The sequence below is a fragment of the Thamnophis sirtalis genome, unplaced genomic scaffold (genome assembly GCF_051295495.1).
Source record: "Thamnophis sirtalis isolate CommonGarterSnake01/CBP01778 unplaced genomic scaffold, rThaSir2_p1.2 scaffold_3, whole genome shotgun sequence".
NCBI lineage: Eukaryota > Metazoa > Chordata > Lepidosauria > Squamata > Natricidae > Thamnophis > Thamnophis sirtalis.
Window position 1 is genome coordinate 111,315,995 of NW_028261383.1, and position 20,109 is coordinate 111,336,103.

Sequence of the window (20,109 nt, forward strand, 5' to 3'; positions counted from 1 at the left end):
TGAAACATTATCTACTAATCAATTGCAATTGTTATTATTTTTATTCTGCTATATCATCTAGGGATTCTATAACCAAACCACAAATTATTCATTTGCTGAGATTTATTGAAATAAATCACAAATTATTCATTTGCTGAGATTTATTGAAATAGAAAAGAACACTGACATTACAAAGATCACGTAGGGATATAAGACATCTGGGAAAACCCACCAATTAGATAGATTTCCGCTGAATTATATAGAATTGTTATTGTCATCTATATTCTTGGAGGCTTGTAATCAATCATTTAATTTTTCTACATTTCCCTTATTCTGTGACACTTACACAAACAATAATACTAAAGCCTGGAAAATATTCCACTGTTGTACAGGTTATAGAATAATATTCATGCTAAATGCGGATTAAACATGCCTTGTAAGTAATGTAAACTTCATTATACGATTAAATGCATTTGTAAGTCAGTAATGATTGGGGGGGAAAAAGCATAGTATTGGATCATACAGTCTTCCTGTGTTCAAACTATTAGAATCTTACTTAAATATATGGAGCATGGAGATTTACAAATGGGTTCCAGAGACCAGTAGTACATCCAACACATCCCTCTTTTTAAGTTTTACCCAGATCACTCCTTGCAGACAATGATTTTTTATGTGCAATAAAATCGATTTATCTCATTCTTCAACATATACCTATATATTAATACTTTTGCCCCTTCATCCCCTCCCCTTTTCCATTCAATAGTGTCTCTACTGGGTTCTATACCTCTCTTGCTTTCTTTTCTAGATTCCTTTCTCTAACCAATCATAAAATCTTCCCCTTGTCTTGAAGTACATAGATGCCACCCTCATAATTGTTGCCAAGTGTTTGAATGTTGTCCATGTGACCATGGGAAAGCTGCCAAAGTCATAAGTTTGAAAAATGGTCATAAGTCACTTTTTTCAGTGCGGTTGTAACATTGAATGGTCACTAAATAAACAGTTGTAAGTCGAGGACTAGCTGTATTTGTTCATTTAAATTTTCACTCTACGTCTAAGAGAGATTTATTTCAGCAAATCCTGGCTTTCAAACCCATTTGGGTTTGTGAAAGGAAGCACAGTAAAAAGCAATTGAAAAGTACCATTCCTTCACTGCTAAGCAGACATGAATTTTCTCCCCAGAGTAGTTATAGCCTTGCTAAACCACAAGAGCTATCCTCACTTAGGCATTAATCACCACAAAGAGTAATTGTTCCCTAACCCATACATACAGTGATGAATGGACAGCAGTAGTAATCCCCAGTTGCTATTCTGCAGAGTTTGAAAGGTTGGAAATTATGTAAAAGGATTCAGAAATCTGTCCATCTACCTACTAGGCTATTTCTCTGCAGGATAACTATCTGAACACGTAACAGAATTGGACCAAATTTAATGCAGTGGGAGAAATCAGCAAAAGAATGATAACATCGCGGATATAGAGAAAGAGAAAAAAAACAAAACAAAAATATTTTCCTCCTAAATCTCAGTATGGAAAAAATATTGGACAATAGATCAGAATGCTGTCATCGCTCCATTCTAAACACTCCCCATCCTCCATCCTGACCTTGTTACCAACGTATCTGCAGTCTGATCTATGCTTCCCAATGAGCACAGCATCAGGGCCCTACCGTATATTTCTCAGTGAACACAACATACTCAGAGGCAACACATATGCATTCACTCTGAGCCTGGGCACTCATTCACTGGGCCCTATGTAACAGAATGAAACTCAATGTAGAGAAAAGTAAAGTCCTGCACTTAGGTAAGAAAAAAATCAAAAGTACACATATAAACTGGGTGAAACCAGGCTTAATAGCAGTGACTGTGAGAGGGATCTTGGAGTCTTAGCGGACAACCAGCTAAATATGAGCCAGCAGTCTGCAGCGGCAGCCAAAAAAAGCCAATGCATTCCTAAATTGCATTAACAGATGGATACAATAAAGATCACATGAGGTACTAATACCACTCTATAAAGCCCTAGTAAGACCACACCTAGAGTACTGCATCCAGTTTTGGTCACCACACTATAAAAAAGATGTTGAGACTCTGGGAAAAGTGCAGAAAAAAGCAAGCAAGATGATTAGGGGGCTGGAGACTAAAACATATGAAGAACGGTTACAGGAACTGGGCATGGCTTGTCTAGTGAAGAGGACCAGGGGAGACATGATAGCAGTGTTCCAATATTTGAAAGGCTGTCACAGAGAGGGGGGCAACCTATTTTCCAAAGCACCTGAAGGTCAGACAAGAAATAATGGATGGAAACTGACCAAGGAGAGATTCAACCTAAAAACAAGGAGGAACATTCTGACAGTGAGAACAATCAATCAATGGAACAGCTTGCCATTGGGAGGTTGTGGGAGCTTCATCATTTGAGACTTTCAAGAAGAGATTGGACTGCCTTTGTCAGAAATGGTGAAGGGTCTCCTGCTTGAGCGGGGGCTTGGACTAGATGACCTACAAGTTCCCTTCCAACTCTGTTACTCTGTTAAATTAAAACTTCACACACACGTACAGCCTTATAAGTACAGGAGAAAAAGTGTACACAAATGCAATACTTTACTTCATTACACCCAATAAATAAGAAAGTACTGCTATCTCCTATCACCATTGCTGGTAAAGTAGGTGGAAATAAAATTCCAAAATGAATTCCAGAAGCCACGTTTTGCATGGTTTCCAAATTTTGATAATGGCTACAATACACCTAATTTAAAGGCAGGTTCATCAGCACCATGGTGACAAAGCTTAGAGCCGTGGGTAACATTAGTTGCTGAAGTTATAGAAAGTACTACTAACCAGTGAACAACTTTACATTGCTGAATTTCCTACTCTAGTGGTCGTCAATCTTTTCGGCTCTGAAGACTAGCAGCAGTGGCAGCTGCGGGGGTGGGAGGAGAGGGGATGGTTTCATACAAATGGACCTTGCCTACCATTTGCATGGCCCGGTTCCCAGTGGGCCACAGCCCAGGTCTGGGCCATGGATCAAGAACTGGGGACCCCTGTTCTACCCCCATCCATCAAGAAACTAGTCAGGAACTGTCAATGAAGAAAGTGTCCCTCCATCTTAGTTCAGCCATTTACTGTTTTTATATGTTATTACTAACCAACCTTATACTGAATGTCATTCAGAGGTGATATTCAGCTGGTTCAGAGTGGTTTGGATGAACCGCTAGCGCCGATGATCAGTTGGCAATGCCCACTCAACCCTGCTCTATCCTGTCCTTTATTTCCTGCTTTCTAGCTCATCACAATCGAGCAGCACAGCTGATTTTTCCCCCTTGCTATTCTACTTACCGTTGCTGACTCAGAAGGTAAGCAACTAAGCTTCTAAATGCTCCATTTTCAGTGCTGTACACAGTGTTTTAGGCATGTGAACACAAAGTGCACACTGACCGAACTGGTTGTTAAACCGGCAGCATCCCACCATCACTGATGTCATTGGAACTCTTCCATTATTTTATTTTTTTTACTTTTTAACATAAATTTATATCTTTCCTAAGCTTATGGTTCTTTGTTTAGCAAAAAAAGTCTGTTTGAATAAAATTTATTGCTTACTGGTAGGTGCTATCTTAATTTTTGAAATCTACAAGACAGCGAAAATGACTGTCCTACCTCATTGGGTTGATATCTTTGGCAGTTCAGGAAAGGATAGCTATGGAACATTCCGGCAAATGAACACTTACTGTACTTTCTTTCCATGGTGAAATTTAATTATACAAAGAAGCAAGAAAAATCTAAAATATCATGCTAGCATTTATAAAGTGGCAAGGGTACTTATAGCCCAAATCTAAAAATTACATGACAGATGCTTGCTCTCCACTCTTAATTCAAACCAGGTTTTGCACATTTTATGCAACTTCCCTTAATACCTCTCTCATAAAGCTCAGTCATAAATAATGCATTTAAAGCAGAGATGCCATGGAAAGATGCAAGTGGAGTACTGAAGATTTGGAAAATAGTTTTCTCTAGCAGGTAATTGTTTACTAGGGGCCCAGAGGGAACAGTTTTCTGCCAGGGAAGTGACAAAGAGTGTGACTTGAATAATTGATTCAGACAGTTCAGCAGAACAGTCCTAGTCTCTCTGCTACTTGCCTATCCAAAAAACCCTTTGTAATATCAAGTTTGCATTTCTACTTTCACACCTATTTTCCCCTCCTTCTCCCACCCCTTACTGACAGGACATCTTATCTGACCTCACTGTGGAGGTCAATGCATACCTGCAGAAACTCTGAAAGCTGAGCGCTGTGCTCTTTATCAAACATTAGCATTGTTGTTGAGAGGGCTTAAGAGATCAAGAGACATTAATCATTAGCAGAATCATTTCTCCGTGGGGATGCATTGTAATTGGAACTGTGTCAGCTGCCAAAACAACTGTGTAACAACATATGGCCTAACTTCACTGACATGTGTTGTTGCTAAGGCTCTTTTGGTTGACAAGGTTAACCAGCAGGTTCTGCCTTTGACAACATCGGACCAGAAGTTCTACCTTCCTTCTGTTGTTCTTCCACTAGCAGCTTTTAATTCCTGCCTTTCCCTGAGGACTGAGGTCCTGCTAAAACAAGGCTATGTAACAGAAACTAAAGCCAACAGAATTCTAGCTCTGACCTGATTCAGGTCTTGGATAAAGGAGTGAGATTATGCAATTTTGTGCCAGCAGCTGAGGCATCAAGCTTTGCAAATATAATCATCTTTTGGAGAAATACATGACTTGGTTAATGAAACAAGATTTCACACCAGCCAAGTGAAGATAAGACCAAGCAAAGCACTTGATTTTGGCAAAAATACCAAATGGCAACACAAAGAATTAAGAAATAGCAACGGATTCATGCTTTGGAGACAAGCAACTGAAGTCAAGATTGCTGAGAGAAGGAGGAAAAAGGTTAATCCTTTCATCCTAGCAATCTTGACTTCAGTTACATGTGTCCAAAGTATGAATCCAGTGTTACTCCTTAATTCTCTGACTTATCACGGTATTAAACCTATCTCCTAGTAATCACTCTCTGGATTGCTAGATGGAACAAAATATTAATTTTCCCCTACTATTCACTGCTCCTATTCCTGTTCAGCCACAACTGTTGCTAACAAATCAAGCCTTTCTTTGCGGGAATTAAAGAGGATACTTTTCTTCAGACATGTGAAAGGAAGGATGCATGGTGCTAGAAATACCTTCTGTATGCCTCTCCTTCTCCCTTTTACCTTTGAGAACCCCTCCCCTCAAAATTGAAGGAGCTTAAAGCTGTAACTGAAAGTATGGTAGTGTCACACTAGCTGAAAGGAAGATAGAAAAATAGGTAAAAACATAAAAGAAGATGCAGAGATGGCATGAACAGGGCAATGTTTATGCCTCATAAGACATCAGGCAAGCAATTGCTGTATGGTCCAGAGTACTGGCATTTAAGAATGGTTTGGTATTTAGATGAGGAGACCCAGGTCATCAGCCACTGCCATTTCTGTAAAGATTCTGGACACTGACCGCTTCAAAACATCACCCTGAAGGTACAGCACTAGGCCCAGAGTAGTGTCAGTGGTAGAAAGGAGTCTGTTATAATCCCCAAAAACCCTCTTAACAACAAGCGCAAGCAATGGGCTGCATATTGCATGCAAATGGCTTTGGGATAGGTTTTGGCCTGGAAAGGCAGAGGAAAATTAGAGTACAGTAAGAAACTATAGGGATTGGTATATAGGATATAGCATAAATTACTAGTTATTTGTATAGGGGACAAGACAATGTAAAGTAGGCATATCCAACCTGTGGCCCAAGTACAGATCTGGATAGCTATTAAAAATGATAACAATTATTTAAAAATAAAGGAAGTTGGTCATTGAATTGTGTTTGAATATTACTCACTCAGGTTGATACTCAAGTTTTTTTTAAAAATTCACCTCATGGCTGCTGTTGTGTTGCAATATTTTTGGGGAGGATTTATTTTTTGGAGGAGGGCTTATTTTAGTGCATGCGCTCAAAAGCCCGATTGGGCTTATTATCCAAGGAGGTCTTATTTTCAGGGAAACAAGGTATGTTAAGTCTATATATTGAACTTGGCAATACCTGGAGGCAACACAATAGAAGAGAAAGAACTTCATAATAAAAAGGTCCTGTTGGTCCTCTAGACCCAATATCTCAATCTAGTAGACAATAAGCACTGCAACTTTCACTTGTCACTTCCAGAGTGGAATATCACTGACTGGCTGATAAACGCATCTTTGACATTAAAGGAAATCAAGCCTCAGCTTTCTTGTAAGCTCAAATGGCAATATTTTCATACAATGGACACATCATGCAAAGAAGCAATAGAAATTATAGCCACTAAGTTCAGAAGTAGAGAAGGAAGATGGCTTCTTAGTGCAACAATATCTTCTCCCCCTCCTTTGAGATCCTGGCTCCATAATTCGCTTTGTAAATCTTCCTCCTCTCCTTTCCTCTCCTCCACACCCCCACTCAAGTCTTTATCCTGCTCCGACATGGGAAACTGTTTTATTTGGTTTGTGGTTTTTAAGTTTGGACCTATTTTAATAGTTTGACAGAAATTAATTTTGTTAAGGATAGTTGGCAAAAGAGAGAAAATTATCAGGGTCCCAAAAACTTTCAAAATGCCTCTTTAAAATAGTATTCAAATGCCATGTTGATTATTTTCTTGTTTGTTTATTTGGGTATTTTGAAGACTGAACAATTCGTCACTGGTGCATTAATGAATAATATTTTTATACTGTGGATAAACATTCCAGATATGTGTATAGTCTCCTTTGAGTAAAGCTCACTTCCTGCCGAGTGTGTAGATACCTTCTGGTTATTTCTTGCTAACAATACGAATGTGGTTTGCTGTTCCCTGTAAGATTTGTTTTTTCAGCTTCATAGTCATTCTACCTGCATGATATTTCCTGTGGTTTTCTCTCCAAGTATTAATCCTGTTTAACTTTTTCAAGATCAATCGAGGTCAGCCAGGCTGATAACATCTTGCAAACATAAACGTATTATTTCCTGCAATGACTCTCACAGTTTCAGTAGTATGTATCTGCAGTAGAGTGTATTCCTCTCACACCAATTACATGTGCCTTTCTCACTGCTTAACTACCTGAATTCCACAACAATGATTCAATTTGGGTGGGCAATTTGTAACATTCCAGCTCCATCTTTGCAAATCCAAGATTAGGCCATCACATTTGGCAGAAAATTTTCATGTTTTTTTTTAATGGATTTGATTCCTAAAATCTATGTATTAAGTCTGCAAACACCTCAATCACAACTTTCCCAAATGCAAAAAAATTCTGGAAATTTCAGCTGTGCCTACTCTGTTTTGATATTAACACCATAAGGCAAAATCTCCTACAGCAGGTGTGTCCCAAAAACAATCCCATTCTATTTTCTATATATAGACAATCCTTTATGCCAAAATAAGCTTTTGAAAGACCATACATTGGTACTCCTTCTCCAATTCAGTCCTTCTAAAAGTACTAGAATTACAATTCCCAGTCAACATCTGGAAATTGTAGTCCCACACATTTACTATAAGATTAAAGACCGCCTGGGTAAACAAATCTAACAAGCTGAATTGTGGCAATTCACCACAATAGCAGATTAATGGCAGCGCTCTTAATTTCTGCACCCAGAATGTAATAGCTGGGGAAAACCAGCTTGAGGTGAAGGTTTCAGATGGCCTGTGATGTGTGAAAAACTACTGGTTCCAAGTGTCCCCAGTTGAAAGGTTTGCTTCAGCTGGAACAACTGTTCGTTTTTAACTATGTATCTGGAAGCTGGCACTTGACTATTAGCCAAAAGCACTAATGTGAATGCTGATGAGAAATGAAAGGAGAAAGTAGTCTTACAGCTGGATAAGCATCCCTCTAGGGTCATCTTACTCAAAGTTACGTACACAGAGAGGGAAAGCTGAAAGTGAACCTATTGGCGTAATTATTTGTTAAGTGGAATATGCTAAAGAACAGCTTGCATATAAAGTTTTGTATTCGACTTTTTTAAAAAAATCAAGTAAGTGGTTCTAGTATCTGGAACATGCTTAAGAATGTACACAGATTTCTTCAGGATTGAACATTTCATTTCAACCACATTATATAACTGTTAAAATTTGTTGTATATCATAACCTCTGTTCTGCATTTTCTGGAGGCATCTGATTGTCTTAGATTGAAGTAAACATAGGAAAAAGAGATTATATAGTGTGTGCTTGGGTGTGTGCAATGCATACAGAGTCGGTTTTTGTGAAATGGGTGGCTATACAAATTACTGTTGTTTTATATTTATTGTTTTATTCAATCATTGTATGCCACCCAGAGCCTTTTTTGGTGAAAAGTTAGACAAATCTGATTAGTGATAAATAAATAAAACCTCATAAAATGCAGAAACCAAGGCCATGATAGCAGTCTGCTACTGTCTCTCTACAAATTTGAATACTCAGAAGTATACTGCCACCGAATATGGAGAGCCTGCCTTCTTATAGGGAAGAATAATCCAGAGTTATATCCTTATTGATTTGTCCTTTATGTAAAAACCTATTATATTAGAAATAAAAGCAAGACTTTAAAGGATGACTGTATTTAGTGGCTCCAGCACACACTGACGCCAATGTGAGATGGTTTACATAATAGAAGCCTGGGGATACACCGACCAAAAGAATATGAACAAAGGACAAAGAGTAAATGCATTCAGACTGATCATTTATCCCCAAGTCCAGTCTTCTATAATCATGCTTGGAATTCCAGGATCAAAACTGTGAGCCTCAATTGAAGCATGTTTTCCCAACCCAAAGGCTACTACCAAGGAAAAACAAATAGGACTAGTATCAAGTGAATGTTCAAGAAGGAATGTATACTATAAAGTAGAGATGCATTTTCTTTTTTGATGAAACTCCCTTCTGTTAGTTTCCTAACCTCAAGCTCTAGTGCCATGATAGCGATCCTATGGCACGTGTGCCACAGGTGGCACACGGAGCCATTTGTTAGGACACATGAGGCCTTGCCCTGTCAGCTCCAGCACGCATGCGTGCACTGGGCAGCTAACTTCAGCCTTCTTTTTCGGCCATTTTTCACCCTCCAGAGGCTTCCCTGAAGTCACTTCCGGGTTGCCCATAGGGCCATTTTTCGCACTCCAGATGCTTTGGGGAAGCTACTGAAGCCTACAGAGGGCCTCCAGTGGGTTGGGGGAGGCTCTTTTCACCCTCCCCAGGCTCCTAGAAAACGTCTGCAGCCTTGGAAGGGTGAAAAACTGGTCCATCATGAGCCAAAAGTGGAGTGTGTGGGTTGCCCGGGCATGCACACAGGGGGGGGGGGGTTAGGGTCGTGCACATAGCATTATGGGTGTGGCATGCCCATGCATGACCCCCCTGCACTCCCCCCACTTTTGGCACATGATGCAAAAAAGGTTAGCCATCACTGCTCTAGTGCTTCTTCTACTTCTATGACCCTACCAAGGATGTGTTCCTTTATGTATTATTCAGGTCCACAACTCCTTGGGGGAGGGGGATAAAAGCACAATGACTACCGTATTTTCACCCATATAACCCGCCCACGCAAATAACCCGCCCACGCGAATAACCCGCAGGTTTTCGGGATCGTGTAAAATATTTTCCGTATACCCCGCCCACGCATATAACCCGCGACGAGTAAGGGAGAAGGAAACAGCTGAGATGGGGGGGGAAAGAAATGGCAGGAAGGGAAGGGGAGGAGGCGGCGGCGCGGCTGTGGCTCCATTGTCACACACACACACACACACCTCCCTTCTTCTGCTTTGCTCTGTGAAAGGGCTTCACTGCCGAAGCATTTTGGTTTAAAAAAAAAAACACAGCTGAGATCGGGGGAGGCTAAAGAAACGGAGGAGGAAGCCTGCTCAAGCGGGGGGGGAGTTGGAGGAACGCAGAAGGGAAACAGCTGAGATCGGTGGGGGCTAAAGAAACGGAGGAGGAAGCCTGCTCAAACTTTTATACCCCGCAGGGGGGCGCTGTGCATGTAAAAAACGCATATAACCCGCGGGTTATATGGGTGAAAATACGGGTATATAGGTATATGTCAAAATTAAATATGTATACTGAAAAGGAGTTATAAATACCATCAACCTAAAAGTGAGCTTGCTCAGAAGCTGAAATACACCAAGTAAATGAGATGAAGAGTGGGAAGTAGAGGAGAAAGGTAAGGGAAGAAGAGAGCGATAGGAGAGAGGGCAAGGGTGGGGAAGAGGAGGAGAGAAATGAGGAGTGGTAAGGGGAGGGAGGATAAGGAGAGAGGAAGGGGAAGTTGAGAAGAGAAGAAGGAAGAAAGGAGGTAGGGAGGGGGAGGAGAGAGGGAGAAGAAAGTGATGGATGGTACAAATATGGTGTATGGAGAACAGAAGAGCCAATAATTGGTTTTTGGGAGTTGTTGGTAAGATGAATTGATGTAAACATTTAATAATACAATATGATGTTGGTTATGTAATAGTATACATGTGATTATATGTTATGAAAGTGGAAAAATAAAAAAAACTTTAATTAAAAAAAAGGTGCTTCAGACCAACAACAAAAACAAAAATAGACATAAAAATGGTTGTCCGGTTCAGTGGAATTCTTTACATTTCTAAGTCTAGCTTAGACTCTCAGTTCAAGTTCTTGGAAAGTATGTGGCAAACAGACCAACTCTCTGTGAGGCAGAAGGGCATTTAAGAAGATAGATAGATGATAGATAGATAGGTAGGTAGGTAGGTAGGTAGGTAGGTAGGTAGGTAGGTAGGTAGAAGATAGATAGATAGATAGATAGATAGATAGATAGATAGATAGATAGATAGATAGATAGATAGATAGATAGATAGATAGATGATAGATAGATAGACAGACAGACGTACGGATAGATATAAATATAAATTAATAGGACTGAACAGAAATGTAATAGATTCTGTAATTGGTCATGGCTGGGTGTGCATTTTGGAGATTGTTGCTGAGATACTTGCTGTACAAATAAATGGAAACAACTACAGTTTGTTATTTTCTATGTTAACTGAAATATATCCAGCTGGGTTTATGCTTTACTCCGCCTCAAGATTTTAAAAACAAAAAAGTATCTTATGGAACCACAGAGACTAACAAATTCATTATGAGATAAGCATTGATTAAAGTCCAATTCATAAGCTAGAAGAGTTAGCATGGACCAAGTCAAGCAAAGCACTTACTGGCAACAGTGGCCAAACTGGCATTATTTATTAGAATCACACTCTTTTATCCCTCTGACAACAAGATTTGGCTGCTACATGCACTTTAGTGGGCTTGGATGTAAAATGTAAGGAGAAAGAAAATATCGAGTTTGGCTTGTTATTTTCTTAAGTATTTCATATAGATGATATTCTCCAAAGCACCAGAAGGCAGGACAAGAAGCAATGTATGGAAACTAATCAAGGAGAGAAGCAACCTAAAACTAAGGAGAAATTTTGGGTCAGCCAAAACAATTAATCAGTGGACCAAGTTGTCTCTAGAAGTTGTGAATACTCCAACACTGGAAGTTTTTAAGAAGAGATTGGACAACTATTTGAAGGTTGAAGGTTTGAAGGTTTGTTTTATTTATATGCCGCCCTATTCCCTGAGGGACTCAGGGCGGCTCACAAACCCAAGTGGGGGGAAGGTAAACACAAAGAAACTACAACAGAAAGGGTACAGGGGAATTTAAAAGACAACCAACAGTCACACAATTCGAGAGGGGAAGGGAACTCATCAACCCCAGGCCTGCCAACACAGCCAGGTTTTAACGGCTTTTCAGAAAGCCTGGAGAGAGGTGAGGGTCCGAATCTCTGCGGGGAGCTCGTTCCAAAGGGCCGGAGCATCCACAGAGAAGGCCCTCCCCCGGGTAGTAGCCAGATGACATTGGCCAGTAGATGGAACCCGGAGGAGGCCTAATCTGTGGGATCTAATGGGCCTTTGGGAGGTAATTGGCAGCAGGCGGTCTCTCTCTATTTGTCTGAATTGTTACAGGATCTCCTTTTTGAGCAGGAAGTTGGACTAGAAGACCTCTAAGGTTCCTTTCAACTTTGTTATACTGTTACTCTATTATAGCTAACTGGATGTTTGTTTGTTGTCTCAACTGAAAAAGTTAATATTAAGCAGAGGGGTTAAGCTAAAAAAAATATGCTAATGTAAGAATCTGGTTGTGTCATAGTCTCTTTTCAAGAGAGCTCTGAAGATGCCTCATGATTTTTGTTATATTTTTATCAAATAAAATCAGAGAAGTTACATATTTAGAAACAAAATTTGGAAGTCATTAATAGGACCCTAGATTGCAGCCTTTGTTTTATTTGGGGGGGGGCATTTATTTGTTTGTTTATTTATTTGAGCACCGCTAGAGATCCATTTCTCTTCAGCATCAATTTTTTTCCCTCGGTGACAATGATTGTGTGGTGATAGCACGCACTGTTCATAAATGTAACTGCTTTCAAGAGGCTGTTTGTATAGACAAGAAAGTACAACATATAATTGATGGAAGTAGAAAGTGGAATATTTTAATTGTAAAATAAATTTCTCACTGTTCATAGTTTATAATTATTGTGCAACAGCTTAAAGATATTCCTCACTTAACAACAGCAATGGGGACTAGAATTTCCATAACTAAGTGATGTGATCGTAAAGCTTGAGGTCACATGATCACATCATTTAACCATAGCAATCCTGGCAGTCTCTGTTGCCCATGTTAAATGAGGACCTTCCCACATCTTCCTGCTGGCTTCCTATAAGCAAAGTCAGTGAGAAAACTTGCAGGAAGTCGCAAGTCCAGGCCACCTTCAAGTAGGCTGATGGACAAGTAGGGATCTGCTGCAAGTTTGGGAGGGTAGGCAAGAGGCTGCAGAGAGGGGGTGCAGGTACAGCTATGCTGGGAATGGCTGATGTCAGGTGGATGAGACTTCCAGAGTGACTTGTGACCTTCCCTGCTGGCTTCCCCATTGGTTTTGCTGGTGGGAAATTGGCAGGGATGACTGTAAATGCAGAACCATCATAATTATGAGCCAGTTGCCATGCATCCAGCTTGTGATCATATGACTGTGAGGATGCTGGGATGCCTGGACTGGTTCTAAGCACAACATTATAACTTTGAAATAGGACCAAAAATTGTTATTAACAGAAGACAACCTGTACTCCTCATTTATCAGCCAAAAATATAGGTACTATATATTTTTGATTCAGCTAAGTTGATGCTATTCCTTCAATGCATGTTTCTTCCCTAATTTTATTAACATAATAATAATTACAGACTGATCCAAATAGTCAGGGCTATCTATGAGGAAAGAAAAATAGATTGTTTATATATATTACATCCTTCCCCAACCTTCCTTTCCCAGTTAATTCCAGTGGAATTCCGTGCTTCTCCTCCATTCACTTATTTGCAAGGCTTATAAGTCATTCCAATCAAACTGATTCTGTATAGCATTTCTCAAATATGTAACTGGGGAGGGGCGGGTAAGAACAAACAAACAAAAATAACTTCAATAGCATAATCAAAGCTAAAAACTAAAAATTGTAATAAAGGTTCCCCTCACACATAAATGCTAGGCGTTTCCGACTCTAGGGGGCGGTGCTCATCTCTGTTCAAAGCCGAAGAGCCAGTGCTGTCCGAATATGTCTCTGTGGTCATGTGGCCGGCATGACTAAATACTGAAGGCTCACGGAACATTGTTACCTTCCCATCAAAGGGGGTTCCTATTTTTCTACTTGCATTTTTACATGCTTTCAAACTGCTAGGTTGGCAGAAGCTGGGACAAGTAACAGGAGCTCACTATGTTATGTGGCACTAGGGATTCAAACCACTGAACTGCTGACCTTTCTGATCAACAAGCTCCATTTCTTAGCCACTGAGCCACCACATCCCATAAATGCATAAATCAAGAATCTAAATATTTGAAACATAAAAAGATAACTCATCAGCCAGAAAACAGTCACAACAACCCTGCCCCCAAGGTAAATCTTTACCAAACTAAATCTTTACCAACATTTTAAAAGTCAGGGGGAAAGATACTGATCAAATATCTTGTGGGGAATGCGGGAGAAATGTTGCAACTTGTGCAGTTTAGCATAATTTCATAATTTCACTTACTTGACATGATTTTACCAGAAGTGAAACTGAACAATGGAGAGTACTGAAATCTTGGTATTGTCTTTAGAGGAGCAAGACAATACCTAGGAAATCATAGATCATCAAACTAGTGTTTGCAAACACTGGGGCCTAAAAATAATCCATTTAATAAGTGGGTGCAACGCATCTCAATGAATTGCTCTATAGGCAGGCTATAATGAATTGCTCAATAGATAAGTCATTTTGAGTCATGTAACTAGGGAGGCTGGGAATTCTGGAAACTGAAGTTTGAGCATAACAGGAAAGTACATGGTAGGAAAAACTGCCAAATCACTGCTGTAGAAGGGACAATTGACTAAAAACTGTAGCATTTTATGACTTCATATTTAAGGGCATGCTTTCTTTTATTTTGATAATTCACAGCCAAATGTCATATAGAAAGCATTTATTGTTTATTCTCATTATCCTAATGTAATCGCTGATAGCTGAAGAACAAAAAAAAATTGACATACTGTAGGACATTTTATTTCAGATATATGCTTCCATTTTTAAAATGGTCAGATATAGATAATATAGCTGTAAATGTAGGTGATATGGATATATAAATATATATATATATACATATATAGCGTAGATATATTGCAATCATGGCAGTGTTGATTTTTAGTGACCACATTGATTTTCTCCATGTCAATCTGTCCCAAAACTGATTTTTCAAGTTTGCAAACAGTGCTCCATTACCACCGTAACTAAACCCATCTCCCTTGCTGCTGGTCCTCTCTTTTTTTCCCCACCTTTCCCATTATTAAAACCTTCCCCAAAGAGGAAACTCTTCACAAAATGTGTTTGAAGTAGGATAATAGGAGCCTGGTCATTTGTACTTTGAATGAGAACTCCGGTTTGATTTGTTTAAATGATTCCTGTGTTTTATTGGCTGTCCATGATATTCTCAGGAATTTTCTACAACACCAAAGACCAAAAGTGGCAATATTCTTCTTATACTGCTTCTTCAAAGTCCAGCCTTCACTTCCATAGAGTATCACAAGGATTGCAATTGTTTGCGTTATTATGCTCTCTGTGTATGTGTTTCATTGATTGATTGATTGAATGAATGAATTATGCTAAGATGTGAAGTATAGAAAAATTCAGTTTTGAATCTGGTCTTGTATCAAAGAAATAGAGTTCAAAGAATTGTGTTTTGGTATTTTGTTCTTCTCTAGTACGTGTTCTCTAGGATCTTAGAAAAGTTATTGGGTTTTTGCTTCAGAATTAGTCTTTGAATTTTATTTTCCCTGAATAACTGGATGCTCCTTAGCAGTTGTTATGCATATTTATAATGGTCATTTTGTGAGGTAAGCGCATCACTTGTTTATAACTACAGCCTTAAAAAGTTGGAGGCCTTCACATAGAAGATGACATTACCTAAACACAGGCAACTGAAGTGGTTCTGTTGTGATGATGCAATGTAAGGTATATCAGAGCTCTGGGCAAGGAAGAATAATTATAAGCTACCACTGCAACCTGCTGGTATTTTAGGTGGAAATTCTAACACTTTTATGGCTTCCACTTGATATATCACCTGAATGGAATCAGATAAAGAATTCTGTGGATAGAATCAAATGAAATGTTCCTCAATTTGAGAGGTTTTGGGCATGAAGATGTTCACAGGGTTTGACACTGGCATAGATAGGAAGGGGTTCATACAAAAAAAATCCAGTGCACCGCTATAGGATATAAAACTAGCTCATGAAAAGTTCAAATGTTCTATAATTATACAAGTCAACCAAAACAGAATATAAATATGTAAATCTATTACAAGTGTTTTGTCCCTTCTGTCCAGACTGGATTAATTATTTTCACTAATCCCATTGTAACTCCTTTTATTTTTCTACCTGAATTCATCTTTCCATACCCTCATTTTTAACTCATATTTGATCATATTAGACTTGCTCAGTCTTCCCAGGATAAAATCCTAATTCATCCAAAAATGCCTGGCACCATCTAATTTTGGTTTCCTTCTCTACCTTACATATCTGTGTTATGATCTAAGACCAGAATTTCTTTGTCTTTATATTATAGTCATTGAAAAACTTGTAGTAATAGCTATGTGTAAAAGATGCCTTCTAATGGATACTTTGGAGTACTTTTGGCAAAATAAACATTTGCTGAAAACAAATTTGGAACAAGGTTAGTTGAGGCTCTTAGCAAAATTATGTAATTGAAATTGCTTTTGGACCTTCGAGACCACATTCCAAATTTCTAGCTGATTAATTTGTATGAAGTTAAGAAACCCATAACTTAGCTGATTATTGGCCAGTTCACCATGGTCAATCCAGCTAATTAGAATGTTTCAATCTTAGAATTCAGACATTTGTAGACTATTAAAGTACAGAAACATCATACTGACATGGTTAAACCTATGATTTTCTCAGTTATAACATCCTGCCTGGCTAAGAAAACTAATCATCAGAAAGGATAAACTCAGAGAAATGTTTGATTTGTAGCACTGGGGGGGAAATGTTGCAAATGCCTCAGACCACAAGAACAAATAATTCAGAACAAACACCACATGAAGTAAAACCAGACAAGGCTCTGAAAACATCAAAATTAAACTAAAATTCAGACATTTTGGATTTTAAAAAATGCAATGGGGGAATGCAATGCACTGCCCAAATGTTTCTGATTCCTATAATAATATGATTATTGCATAGGTGGAAGTTGTACCTACCTCCCAACTTTAAAGAAAATAAATCAATGCCAGAAATTTGGTGATATTTTGGATAAGATGGATGGAACATTCTTCTGGCAGTAAAAAAAATGACACATATTACATGAGCCAGATATAATGGAGGCAGCACACTGTGGTTTCTGGATTTTATATTCTTTAGAGTTGCTGTAATGACTTTAACAAACTGGTTAAAAGAGAAAATGATTTCATTTATTTACTTTTTTTTAATAAAAGTGATTTATGGGGGAAAAAATCAGATTTCATTTAATTCAGCAGATGTTGATTTATCAAAGTGAGACTGATTTCATCTTACAAACATTGGTTTATCAAACAGAAGTTGATTGAATTATTACCAAAATAGTTTACAGAAGAGAGATTTGATTTCATTCCACAAACACAGGTTTATTAAAAATAGATTTTCCTTCAACTGGCCCAAACCAAGATATAATCTAATCTTTGCAAAAAAAAATTACTACTATTACTACTACCACAATAGATACCTCAGCCTCAAATAATAGAATGAGAGCTAGCTGGTGTAAAAGAACTATTTTATTTTATGCCTAAACCCAAATGAGGAATGGCATACAAAAAAAAATGGAGCAAAAATAAAGGAGGCTAAAGAACTGTTTCAAAATCGTACCTTATTATAATTACATAATCATTTACTTTCGCTGCTCCGTCTTGTCCTCTTTCTTTGGGTGTGTCCATGCACACTCCTCAAAATATTATATGCTTCTCAGAGTGTCTGGTCTTCAAAAAAGAAAAAAAATATGTAAAAAGTAGACCTGAAATTGTACTGTATAAATAAAATGCTTTTGGATAACTAAACAGGTAGTCATCCCTGGAGGCCTGGAGCCCCCTCCACTGAGTGCAGTAGCAGAAGTGGAGTGGGCCCAGACTTGCCTCTCATCCCAGAGTGCCTGGATTGAATGGCCTGCCGAGTAGAACAGGGGCCGTGGGAGATGGAGGGGGATCTACGGACATGGGGGCGGGGCGGAGCATTAGGGTTATGACTGGGAGGGGCAGATACGATGGGAGCTTTAGAGCTAGCCATTTCCAGGGAAGGAGGGTTTGCTACGTCACAGCAATCCCTCATTCCGGCCCTGATAGCTCAACTCGGGAACCAGGTGACATGGGAAATCAGGGCCCTGGTCTCAGGCTGCTGCTGCTGAATGCCAGGTCTGTGGTCCATAAAGCTTCCCTCATCCAGGACTTACTATTAGAGAAGGAGGCAGACCTGGCATGTATTACTGAAACCTGGCTGGGCCATGAGGGAGGAGTCCCCCTCTCAGAAATGTGCCCAGAAGGGTTTCAGGTGTTGCACCAGCCACGACACCAGAGAAGGGGTGGAGGAGTTGCTGTTGTAATCCGGGAGTCATTGATGCCTCGCAGACTCCCTGCTCCAGAGATTGTCGGATGTGAGCCCCTCCTTGTGAGGCTGACCTTGGGGGTCAAATGGGCTTATTGTTGATGTATCTACCTCCCAGCTGCATCGCAACAACCCTGCCTGTGCTCCTAGAGTCAGTCGCCGTACTGGCGGTTGAGTTCCCCAGACTTATAGTACTGGGGGATTTCAACCTGCCATCTCTTGGCGAATGCTCTGATGAGGCCCAGGAGTTCATGGCTTCCATGGCAACCATGGACTTGACACAAGTAATTCAGGGCCCAACCCATATGGCAGGACACACACTCGACCTTGTGTTTCTCTCGGAGCAGTGGAGATGTGATCTGGAATTAAAGGGGATTGAGATCTCGCCCTTGTCATGGACAGATCACTTCCTGCTGAGGCTTGATTTTCGGAAGCTACTCCCCCACCGCAGGGAGGTGGAGCCGATTAAATGGTTCCGCCCCAGGCACCTGATGGACCCTTCGGGATTTCAGACGGAGCTTGGGGAGATACCTGACTCCCTTGCCCACAATTCGACTGAGTCCTTGGTCGCTGCCTGGAATACCGCGGTGACTAGGGCTTTAGATCAGATTGCACCTTTGCGGCCTCTCCACCGCAGTGGATCCAGGAGGGCGCCTTGGTTCACTGAGGAACTCCGGGAGATGACGCGCCAAAAGAGATGCCTAGAGTGACGATGGAGGGCTAGTAACTCCGAATCCAACCGAACACTGCTAAGAACCTTTATTAGGTCTTATCTAGTGGCAATACGGGCAGCAAAATGTGCACATTTTTCCGCCCTTATTGCGTTCGCAGAATCTCGCCCGGCCACCCTGTTTAGGAGAGGAATTTGTTCAGTTTCTGTCAGATAAAATCGCTCAGATTCAGACCTTGACTCCACTTGGACAGTGCCAGCAGAGACGCCGAGGGAGAGTCTTGAGCAAACTTTGTGGAGTGAGTTCCAGCCTGCCACTCCTGAGGAAGTGGACAAGGCCATTGGATCGATGAGTACCACCACCTGTCTACTGGACCCTTGTCCCTCCTGGTTGGTCTCAACCAGCAGAGAGGTGACTAGGGGCTGGATCCAGAGGATTATAAACACCTCGCTTCAAGAGGGGTCCTTTCCACAGCCTCTGAAAGAGGCGGTGGTGAGACCCCCCCTCAAGAAGCCTGCTCTGGATCCAGCCATCCTTAAAGACTACCATCCAGTCTCCAACCTCCCTTTTTTAGGGAAGGTTGTTGAGAAGGTGGTGGCCAAAACCGCTTTGGTCACACTGACCGATGATCTCTGGTGAGCCAGGGATAGAGGGCATTCCTCTATCCTGGTGCTTCTTGACCTCTCAGTGGCCTTCGATACCATCGACCATGGTATCCTTCTGCGACGACTAGAAGAGGTGGGAATGGGAGGCACCGTCTTGCGGTGGTTCTCCTCCTACCTCTCTGGCAGGTCGCAGTCGGTGTTGGTCAGAGGACAGAGGTCGACCCCTAGGCCCCTTGAATATGGGGTGCCGCAGGGTTCGGTCCTGTCCCTCCCTCCTATTTAACATCTACATGAAGCCGCTGGGTGAGATCATTTGCAGGCATGGGATCAAATACCACCAGTATGCAGACGATACCCAGCTGTATCTGTCCGCCCCATGCCAACTCAGTGAAGCGGTGGAAGTAATGTGCCAGTGCCTGGAAGCTGTCAGGGTCTGGATGGGAATGAACAAGCTTGTGCTCAACCCTGACAAGACTGAGTGGCCCCCCAAAAATAGTCCAGATATTCCACCCTTAACCCTGGGGGGTGAAATCATACACCCCTCAGAGAGGGCCCGCAACTTGTGTGTTCTCCTGGATCCACAGCTCACATTAGAACATCATCTGTCAGATGTGACCAGGGGAGCTTTCGCACAGGTTCGCCTAGTGCACCAGTTGCGACCCTACCTGAACCGGGAGGCACTCCAAATGATCACC

The 20,109-nt window shown here is 40.6% G+C and overlaps 1 protein-coding gene and 1 pseudogene across 1 annotated transcript in view; both read left to right on the forward strand.

Annotated features, from left to right (window-relative positions):
* Window positions 1–20,109, forward strand: part of ATP10B (ATPase phospholipid transporting 10B (putative)) — a 151,832-nt gene that overhangs the window by 61,258 nt on the left and 70,465 nt on the right. The gene's annotated exons all lie outside the window — the stretch shown is intronic.
* On the forward strand, window positions 18,225–19,025 carry LOC148048105 (uncharacterized; annotated as a pseudogene).